We start from the raw sequence: 10855 nt of genomic DNA on the forward strand, positions 1-10855 counted from the left end.
ATAAGGGTTCCGGAGATGCCAACCTTCTGGACACTTCCTCTCAGCCGTTATTTTGTAGATATAAATCTGATCCCTTGGTAAGCACACACCAATCTTTGCCATTTACATCTATATATATAAAGCTGTAGTTATATATATATGTATATATATAAAAGTCAAATTGTGTGTCTGTCCCCTTCGATTTAGATTCCTAACTACTCCCACATTTTGCGGTGCAGTTTAACCAAATTCGGGTATCTTATAGTCGTGATTCATATCGAGCCCGTCTGGCTATTAGCGCGCGTCTACGATGAGTCTACGATTTTAAAAATAATTTAACATCATTTTTTATTCCATTTTAATGCATAATTTTCGTGTGTCAATGGCGGCGGAGTTGGCGTCCATGGTCACAGCTGCACCTGTTTGCTTCTCCCCCTTCTTCCCTCCCTCGTGAAGCTGTGGGGAAGGGAGTGTAAGGAAATCAACGTCGTAAAGCGTTGTCAAGGAGACCAGCGTTCTTTTAGAACAACGACTTCATGGCTTGAAGACACCAAAACAGAAATGGCTAAGAAAGCCCGAATTGGCATCTATAAGGGAAGTAACTCTCTAAAAATGCTTATATAGTTATTTCCCTTACAAACCCGAGCAACGCCGGGCGATACTGCTAGTTCTAGATAAAAGAATGTCGATCAAACTGGACGATCGGTTCTGGATCAGCTTTGTTTGGTAAGTAAACTCATTCTGCCTTGCACCAGTCATTAACCAGACCCCCTTTATACTCCAGCTCTCAACGTGGGCGGAAAAGCTTATACCATAACTGAGTACAATACTCGTACACGTTGTATGGCACAGCATCAGCCCCTGTTTTACTCTCTTCGTACTTGCCCTCTTCATAAAACAATTTACTTCTTTCTTACTGAAATCACCAAGCTGAAATAGTTGATCCTTAGTTTTCTGGGTGTTTCAAACCATCCACAAGTCTGGGAAGCGATAGAAGACACAAAGGAAAATTAAAAGGGATTTGAATGTCTTACGGCTTGACCTGGTTTTTGGCCTTCTACCATGCAGTAGATGTCTCCAGTCAATTGATGATGGACGCAATGAACTTCTTTTATATATGAGAGAAGATTAAGGATCTGATGAGGAGCTGCTATAACAATTTCAATATGAAGTTTGTGACAAAATATTTCACAAAAGATTGTCATCGTCTTGAAATCGGAATTTCTGTAGATTGCACGAAACAGTTGATCCCGCTTTAGGGTCATTGTAGGTGTTATCTATATGCTTGTTCAGCTCACTTTCAGTACATTTCTACCTGCTGCCCTTAGCATCTGCAAACAGGCTCCTAGTAACCTGTAGAGGTTCTTAAGGAGCTACACTCCAATCTTTTTTCTCTTTCGTCTTTCGAAGCATCTGATATTTCTTTGTATACTCTTACTCTTTTACTTGTTTCAGTCATTTGACTGCGGCCATACTGGAGCACTGCATTTAGTCGAGCAAATCGACCCCGGGACTTATTCTTTGCAAGCCCAGTACTTATTCTATCGGTCTCTTTTGCCGAACCGCTAAGTGACGGGGACGTAAACACACCAGCATCGGTTGTCAAGCAATGCTAGGGGGACAAACACAGACACACAAACATATACACAAAATACACATATATATATACATATATACGACAGGCTTCTTTCAGTTTCCGTCTACCAAATCACTCACAAGGCATTGGTCAGCCGGGGGGCTATAGTAGAAGACACTTGCCCAAGATGCCACGCAGTGGGACTGAACCTGGAACCATATGTATAAGTTAAAGGGGAGCGTTTAATATTCTTGTAGACATCACAAACTTTCTATTGCTTTAGGCATAATAAATTGCACCCAGGATAATCTATGAAGTGGCTGGTGTTAGGGGGCGCATACCACCTTAGAAACGCTGGAATGTTTAAGTGAGACATGTTCCTCAACCAATGTGGGTGGGTGGGTGGTAACTTTAATTAAAAACTGATTTGGACACTGACGAACCATCCAATGCATAGCGGCTTGAAAAATCAGACGATAAATTATGAGGACATCATTTAATGCATTATATCTTGCAAAACGTATTTATCTTGTGGAGGTGCAATGGCCCAGTGATTAGGGCAGTGGACTTGCGGTTGGAGGATCGCGGTTTCGATTCCCAGACCGGGCGTTGTGTGCGTTTATTGAGCGAGAACACCTAAAACTCCACGAGGCTCCGGCAGAGTGTGGTGGTGACCCCTGTTAGACTCTTTTACGGAGTGGTTGGCGTTAGGAAGGGCATCCAGCCGTAGAAACACTGCCAGATTTGACTGGGCCTGATGAAGTCTTCTGGCTTCACAGACCCCAGTAGAACCGTCCAACCCATGCTAGCATGGAAAGCAGACGCTAAACGATGATGATGATGATGATGATGAAAGGGTGATAGAGAGAAAGAGAGAGAGTGTGTGAGAGAGAGTGTGTGTGTGACAATGGTTGGCCAAGAATGAAACCAAAGTCCTTTTTAGTAGATAAAATGATAGATTTACTATCAGTGATAGGGTGGTCATCACTTGACAACACTGTTTTTCTCTTGGTTTTGCCTTTTGTTTTTTATATCTAGGTAAGAGGTCAGAAGTCAGATCTATTATATGGTATTTTTATGTCATCCCTTTCATTGTAATTCTGTGGAGGCGCAATGGCCCAGTGGTTAGGGCAGCGGACTCGCGGCCAATTCCACTCACAAGGCTTTGGTCGGCCCGAGGCTATAGTAGAAGACACTTGCCCAAGATGCCACGCAGTGGGACTGAACCCGGAACCATGTGGTTGGTAAGCTAGCTACTTACCACACAGCCACTCCTGCACCTATAGATTGTTGGATAAAATCCATAGTTTCAATTGGTCATCTTTGAGAATGGATTCAGAAGAAGTTCTGATAGGACCCGACGAAGGAGATTCCTAAAGAATCTACCCCAGCAACCCTTCTATGAATAAAGGACAGAGAAAATGGATGGCTGGATCAAATCGTGTAACTGTTGGTCTCTATTGATTCTTTAGGCTCTCATACACTCTTACCCACAGAAAAACTCTTCTCCTTCCTGCGTTTACCAGAAATTTTCTCGTGTAACTTTCAATTAATTCTTAAAAAATTTTTTTCTCCATTTCCATCATTTATTTCAACGGGTTTTTTTTTGTGTCAACATCATTAGAAAAAGAGAGTGGAGGCACAATGGCCCAGTGGTTAGGGCAGCAGACTCGCGGTCGTAGGATCGCGGTTTCGATTCCCAGACCGAGCGTTGTGAGTGTTTATTGAGCGAAAACACCTAAAGCTCCACGACGCTCCGGCAGGGGATGGTGGCGATCCCTGCTGTACTCTTTCACCACAACTTTCTCTCACTCTTACTTCCTGTTTCTGTTGTACCTGTATTTCAAAGGGCCGGCCTTGTCACTCTCTGTGTCATGCTGAATATCCCCGAGAACTACGTTAAGGGTACACGTGTCTGTGGAGTGCTCAGCCACTTACACGTTAATTTCACGAGCAGGCTGTTCCGTTGATTCGGATCAACCAGAACCCTCATCATCGTAACCGACGGAGTGCTTCTACCAACTTATGAGAGACATCTGCTTAAAAAACAACAATAACAATTCTTCAATAAACAATAAAAATGTGAAACAAACACAACCATAATTAACTCACCTGTTTACACTTAAACAACATCATTAGTTTCTTGATCAAAAGACAAAATTAACTCTACTGATTCTTCTAATTTAAACATTATTACCAACAACAAAGATATCGATTTACCTTTCAGTAAACTGATATATTTAATAAAAATATTTATACAGGCGCAGGAGTGGCTGTGTGGTAAGTAGCTTGCTTACCAATCACATGGTTCCGGGTTCAGTCCCACTGCGTGGTATCTTGGGCAAGTGTCTTCTACTATAGCCCCGGGCCGACCAAAGCCTTGTGAGTGGATTTGGTAGACGGAAACTGAAAGAAGCCTGTCGTATATATGTATATATATATGTATGTGTGTGTGTGTTTGTGTGTCTGTGTTTGTCCTCCTAGCATTGCTTGACAACCGATGCTGGTGTGTTTACGTCGCCGTCACTTAGCGGTTCGGCAAAAGAGACCGATAGAATAAGTACTGGGCTTACAAAGAATAAGTCCCGGGGTCGATTTGCTCGAATAAAGGCACTGCTCCAGCATGGCCGCAGTCAAATGACTGAAACAAGTAAAAGAGTAAAAGAGTAAGAGTATCTTAATCTTTCCATTGGAAAGAATATAACCTGTTTTAAGTTATTCTTTCAAACACAATATTCCCAGGTGAAGCAAACCTTATAGAAATCAATTAGGAACTGTTATTTTATACTCACCACCTTGCTGGGATGTAGACTGCGATGACAGGGGATCAGTTTGCACACCCTTGTCCTCAAACATTTGAGACACTGAAAAAAATATTTCCAAGTTTAATAGTATTTAATAGTATTTATTATTAATCTTTATATATAAAACTGTAGTTGTGTGAGTGTCTGTCCCCTTCGATTTAGATTCCTAACTACTCCCACATTTTGCGGTGCAGTTTAACCAAAACCGGGTATCTTATAGTCGTGATTCATATCAAGCCCTTTGGGTATTAGCGCGCATCTACAATGAGTCTACGATTTTAAAAATTATTTACCATCATTTTTTTCCATTTTAAGGCATATTTTTTAAAATATACGGGAAATAACTCTCTAAAAATGTCTACGATGAGTCAACGATTTAAAAAAAAATTTACCATAATTTTTTTTCCATTTTTAATGCATTTTTTGCTATTTTTGGGCTATAACTCTCTAAAAATGCTTTATAGTTATTTCCCTTACAAACCCGAGCAACGCCGGGCGATACTGCTAGTAATCTATATTTTATTATTGTGAGACATTTCCATCATCAATGGTCAACTGGTGACCCAAATTCTTTTGGTCATCATTTTTATGCTTTCGATCGCGGTCACATTAACAGCGCAAAATTTAGATCGACAACGAAATAGACAAACGTTCCTGAATCTTCGCTCTTTATCGATAATACGCTTTTACTTGTTTCGGTTATTTGACTGTGGCCATGCTGCAGCATCGCCTTTAGTCGAGCAAATCGACCCCAGAGCTTATTTGTAAGCTTAGTACTTATTCTATCAGTCTCTTTTGCCGAACCGCTAAGTTACAGGGACACAAACACACCAGCATCGTTTGTCAAGCGATGTTGGTGGACAAACACAGACACACAAACATACACACACACACACACACACATACACACACACACACACACACACACTCACACATATATATATATATATATATATAATTTTAATCCAAACAAGAAAGCACAAAAAAACACAACAACGCGAGGACGTGGAACAAATATAGTATTATTGGACGCTCAGGAAAGAAGGAGGGCTTAACATTTCGAGCGGAGCTCTTCGTCAGAAACATAGGAGAAGGAAAGAAGGGAAGACAGGAAAAAAAATCGCCAACGGTACACACGAGGTCGGGCTTCTTTCCGTCTCCGTCTACCAAATCCACTCATAAGGCTTTGGTCGGCCCGAGGCTATAGTAGAAGACACTTGCCCAAGGTGCCACTCAGTGGGACTGAACCCGGAACCATGTGGTTCGTAAGCAAACTACTTACCAATTTCTTTACTACGCACAAGGTGCTAAACACAGAGGACAAACAAGGACAGACAAACGGATTAAGTCGATTATATCTTCCCCAGTGCGTAACTGGTACTTATTTAATCGACCCTGAAAGGATGAAAGGCAAAGTCGACCTCGAAGGAATTTGAACTCAGAGCGTAGCGGCAGACAAGATACCGCTAAGCATTTCGCCCGGTGTGCTAACGTTTCTGCCAGCTCGCCGCTGGCAACATGTTGCAACAAATGTCTGGATAGCTAGCAGCAACAGCAACAACATCAATGATTTATCGGAAAACTTAGTCAGGAAATTAGGAGGAAAAAGAAACAAAATCTTCATCTTCAACTTACACGAAAAACAAAACATTTTTTAGTTCCGTTCTAAAAGATAATATCAACTCTATTGTATTTTCTAATTTATCCATTTTACAAACCATGCTAGACTCGATGTTATGAATTTTCAGTAATATCTTTAATACAATTATAAATCTCTGAACGAGATGTAAACACTAACCGCTCGGCAACGCAAAGTATACTAGCCATATCAATATGGCTAACCACTAAGGGTGGGTGTTACTGTAGCTTTTAACCCCAGGAGATCATCGTCTCCAGCTGGCTTTAGGCACACTTTCTGTGCCCTTATGGTATTTGCAAAGGGAGGTCATCCCTCTCTCGTAAACCTAAGTGATACGCACGGACTGCAGTTTCTAGGTATTTGCCTGTCTTCGGCGTACGGCACAGAAAGTGTGCCTAAAGCCAGCTGGAGACGATGATATCCTGGGGCTACAAGCTACAGTAACACCCACCCTTAGTGGTTAGCCATATTGAGATGGCTAGTATACTTTACGTTTAATACAATTACTTTTGCCGAACCGCTAAGTGACGGGGACATAAACACACCAGCATCGGTTGTCAAGCAATGCTAGGGGGACAAACACAGACACACAAACATATACTCACACACTTATATATATATATACATATATACAACGGGCTTCTTTCAGTTTCCATTTACCAAATCCAAATCCACTCACAAGGCTTTGGTCGGCCCGGGGCTATAGTAGAAGACATTTGCCCAAGGTGCCTCGCAGTGGGACTGAACCCGGAACCATGTGGTTGGTAAGCTAGCTACTTACCACACAGCCACTCCTGCGCCTAATGTATATATTTTTTCGAATGCAGCCAGACTTTTCACACAGAAACCGGGAAACCACCCCTATACGCCGTATGAAATAATGTTGACTAACATAATTAGTTATTTTATACTTACCCACTGAGTCTGCCAACACCTGGACTTCCCTCTTCGATGACTGCCGACCAACTGAAAAATACATTTCCAAATTTAAGACTTTGTAGTAAAGTTTCTTTCTCCTTATTAATGATCTATATTTTATTGTTATGAAGGAGTATTCGTCAATTGGTGACCAATAGACTTTTGGACAACATTTTCATAATTTCTACAGCGAGTAATGTTTCAATATTTCAATTGTCAAGAAGGCCGAGGGTGTCTTGGCATCACTCAGCAAGACTTTTGTTAGCCGCTCTCCAGCCATCTATTTAAAACTGTATACAGCTATGATACGACCACACTTGGAATTCGCATCATCAGTTTGGAACCCCTATCTTGCTCAGAACATTGACCTCCTGGAATCTGTCCAGAGACGTGCAACCAAACGCATACCCTCCATCAGACACCTACCATACTCTGAGCGCCTTGTTTCCCTGGGCATGGATTCACTGAAGCTCCGGCGTCTGGTGACGGACTTGGTAAACACCCACACCCACAAAGTTATCAACCACCTCACCAACAACAACACTGAACACCTTTTTGATCTCCATGTGTCTAACACACGTGGACATGCCTACAAAGTTAGAAAACAACACAGCTCCCATGACTTTCGGAAACATTTTTTCACGCTCAGAGTTGCTGAAGCATGGAATAAACTGCCTGCGTCAGTTGTTGACTGCCATGACACTGCATCCTTTAAGGCCCTCATGCTTTACGAAATCTGCCGAAACTACACCTGATTATATATACACTTTAGATGAGTTGTAGTGCACCTGAGCACTGTACACAATTATTATTATTATTATTATTATATTTAGGCCCACAAAGGGATAGACTAAACTTACCAAACCTTCTCTGTCTCATAAGGCAGTCAACAATTCTAACAACTCAGTAATTATCTCATTTAATAATCACCTGATAGGTTTTACTCTTAGTTCTTAGTTTTGTATTGTTTTTCATATATTTGTGCTAAATCTGCGACAAAAACATTGTCATTTCACCTCTAGACATCTTTAATCAACATTCGTCTCATCTTCTGCTTAATTCCAGTGTCAACCAAGTTGTGAATCGAAGATCCAGCCTAGAACACGACACACAACTTCAAGATGGATATATACATACATATATAATATATATATATATATATATTATATATATAATATATATATATATATAGACCACACACACACATATATATATATATATATAATTATTATTTGAGGGAATAAAACCAAACTTACAAGGAAAAAGAAATCAATTTAGAAATACTAAATCAAATTCCACACAATATAATATATATGTGAAATATTAGAAAAGAACCACCTTTTATCAATTCAAAATGAATAATTAAATTACACCATCTAGAAAATTACATATACTAGAAAAGTTACAATTAAAATAGATGGTGTAATTCAATTATTCATTTTGAATTGATAAAAAGGTGGGGTTTTTTTCTAATATTTTATATATATATATATATATATAATAAAATATTAGGGAATAAATCCAAACTTACAGGGAAAAATCAGATTTAGGATTGAATCCAATTTTATAGTAAAATATTATATTATATTAAATTAGAGATAAAACCACTATTAGGCAAATCATGCAATGAAAAACTTAAGCCACTACATAAGATTAATTAATTTATATTATTTTAAATATATATCAAAATTATTAAAAAAAATTATTAAAAAAAGATAATTATCTTTTTTTTAATAATTTTGATATATATTTAAAATAATATAAATTAATTAATCTTATGTATTGGCTTAAGTTTTTCATTGTATAATTGGCCTAATAGTGGTTTTATCTCTAATTTAATATAATATATATATATATATATATATATATATACCTGTTCTCTTTGTTATTGGTTACTACTAGTAATCTTTAATCTTAATTACCCACATCACAGTTCTCCAGAATGTAATCAGATGTGGGGAAATATCTGAAGATATTTCAATGTCATTCATCCTCCTGAATAAAACCGGTCGAACAGAAAGTGACATCAGGTCTAACAGGAAGTGATATCTCGTGACCTAAATTAACACACTACATTCACACAAAACCTCATTAACGACATAAAACTTGTCATCCGCACATTATTGCTGTGAAAATATTTGAAACGGTTCAGAAGAACTGATACTCAGGAATACTAATCTATACATCAATCAAAGTTTCCCCACCCTTTTGATGTCCCCTCTCTAATGTTGGTCCCTAAACCCTCAGTTGAGATTTTCTTATTGAATCTCCTACTTTATAAAGGCTCACTCTGATATTCAATTAAGTGTAGTTGTTTTTAATTACAAACTTCCATAGCTATTGATAAATCATTAATCACTCTAATCACACACAAAATGTCGGTATTTACTGAGAGAACCTTGGAGATTTATTGATATTTAGTCACCGTTTTTAATTCAGTAGCCTTTATTATTCTTATGTTGCAGAAAGTAACCATCTTGAAGCGTGACAAAGTCTTCTAATTGGACAAGAACAAAGTTTAGTGGGTGAAGTGAGAGATATGGTATCACAAAGACACCTGGAACATCTTTTACCAAAAGTCTGCTGGATCTACACAACAACATGAAATACAATATTCCACACCATAAAGCCCATGAGACAAACAGACAGATCATACAGTATTCTTACCCAAACTACTTTTGCTCGTTATATTCTGGCCACACATAGGGCATCGTTTAGGCATCTTTCGGGGAGAGCATTTCTTACATAACAACAGATGTTTACACGGAAGAAACTTCTCTGTGGCCACTTCGTCTTCACAAAACACACATCTGAGGAAGAAGAAATATAAACACAGCCCTTCAATAACATTCATTTATAACAAATATAAATGTGTGTACATACTCAGAGTACAAAATATCACGAGACACAACAATTAAGCAATTACATACAGGGAAATATGTATGTGTTTACAAGTGCTATGCAGACACACACACACACACACATATATATACATATATATACATCATCATCATCATCGTTTAACGTCTGCTTTCCATGCTAGCATGGGTTGGACGGTTCAACTGGGGTCTGGCAAGCCCGAAGGCTGCACCAGGCCAGTCAGATCTGGCAGTGTTTCTACAGCTGGATGCCCTTCCTAATGCCAACCACTCCGAGGTGTAGTGGGTGATTTTATGTGCCACCGACACAGGTGCCAGACGAGGCTGGCAGACAGCCACGCTCGGATGGTGTTTTTATGTGCCACCGACACAGGTGCCAGACGAGGCTGGCGAACAGCCACGATCGGATGGTGTTTGTTACGTGCCCACAGCACGGAGGCCAGTCGATGCGGTACTGGCTGCGGCCACGTTCGGATGGTTTTCTTATGTGCCACCGGCACTGGTACCACAAGGATACAAATTCCATTGATGTTCATTTATTTTGATTTAGTTTGATTTGATTTGATTTGATATATAAGTAGTTGAATGAATTATCTTATTAAGGATAATTCAAATTAACCGATATCGAATTAACCAGGTATCGGTTAATTCGAATTTGCTACCCAGGTATCGGTTAATTCGAATCCTTCCTATTCTTATGCCTCTCTCCTCCAACTTCGTTTGAACCCTTGAACCTTTAGAACCTTCTAGATTCTTCTACATTCAACCACTTTGACGTCACTCCTTATAAAGGAATATTTTAAAGAGTCACTCATTTTCGCTATGAGCTCCGTGTGAGCAATCATATAAAAGTTTTTTGTGCATTTTGATGTTGACATAAGTTCCTTGCTTTTCCTGATGAGAAAGCGGCATAATATACTCCTTATTCCTTCGCAATCAGGAATATGCAGCCTTCGAAACATATGTCGAAAATAAAGAATTTTGTTAATTCGGCGTTCAGCTCCATTCTTTCATATATTTATATTTTTTTAATATATATATATATATGTATATGTATATA

General features: G+C 39.1%; 1 long non-coding RNA gene across 1 annotated transcript; it reads right to left on the reverse strand.

Moving 5' to 3' along the window:
* Positions 1–4237: 4237 nt before the first annotated feature.
* Positions 4238–9720, reverse strand: LOC118761001. The gene is made up of 3 exons (XR_004997088.1): positions 9584–9720; positions 6914–6964; positions 4238–4419 (listed from the first exon to the last, which is right to left on the reverse strand). It is a non-coding gene; the product is annotated as an uncharacterized LOC118761001 (long non-coding RNA).
* Between the last annotated feature and the right edge of the window lie 1135 nt (positions 9721–10855).

Source organism: Octopus sinensis, unplaced genomic scaffold (genome assembly GCF_006345805.1).
Source record: "Octopus sinensis unplaced genomic scaffold, ASM634580v1 Contig04224, whole genome shotgun sequence".
NCBI classification, from domain to species: Eukaryota; Metazoa; Mollusca; class Cephalopoda; order Octopoda; family Octopodidae; genus Octopus; species Octopus sinensis.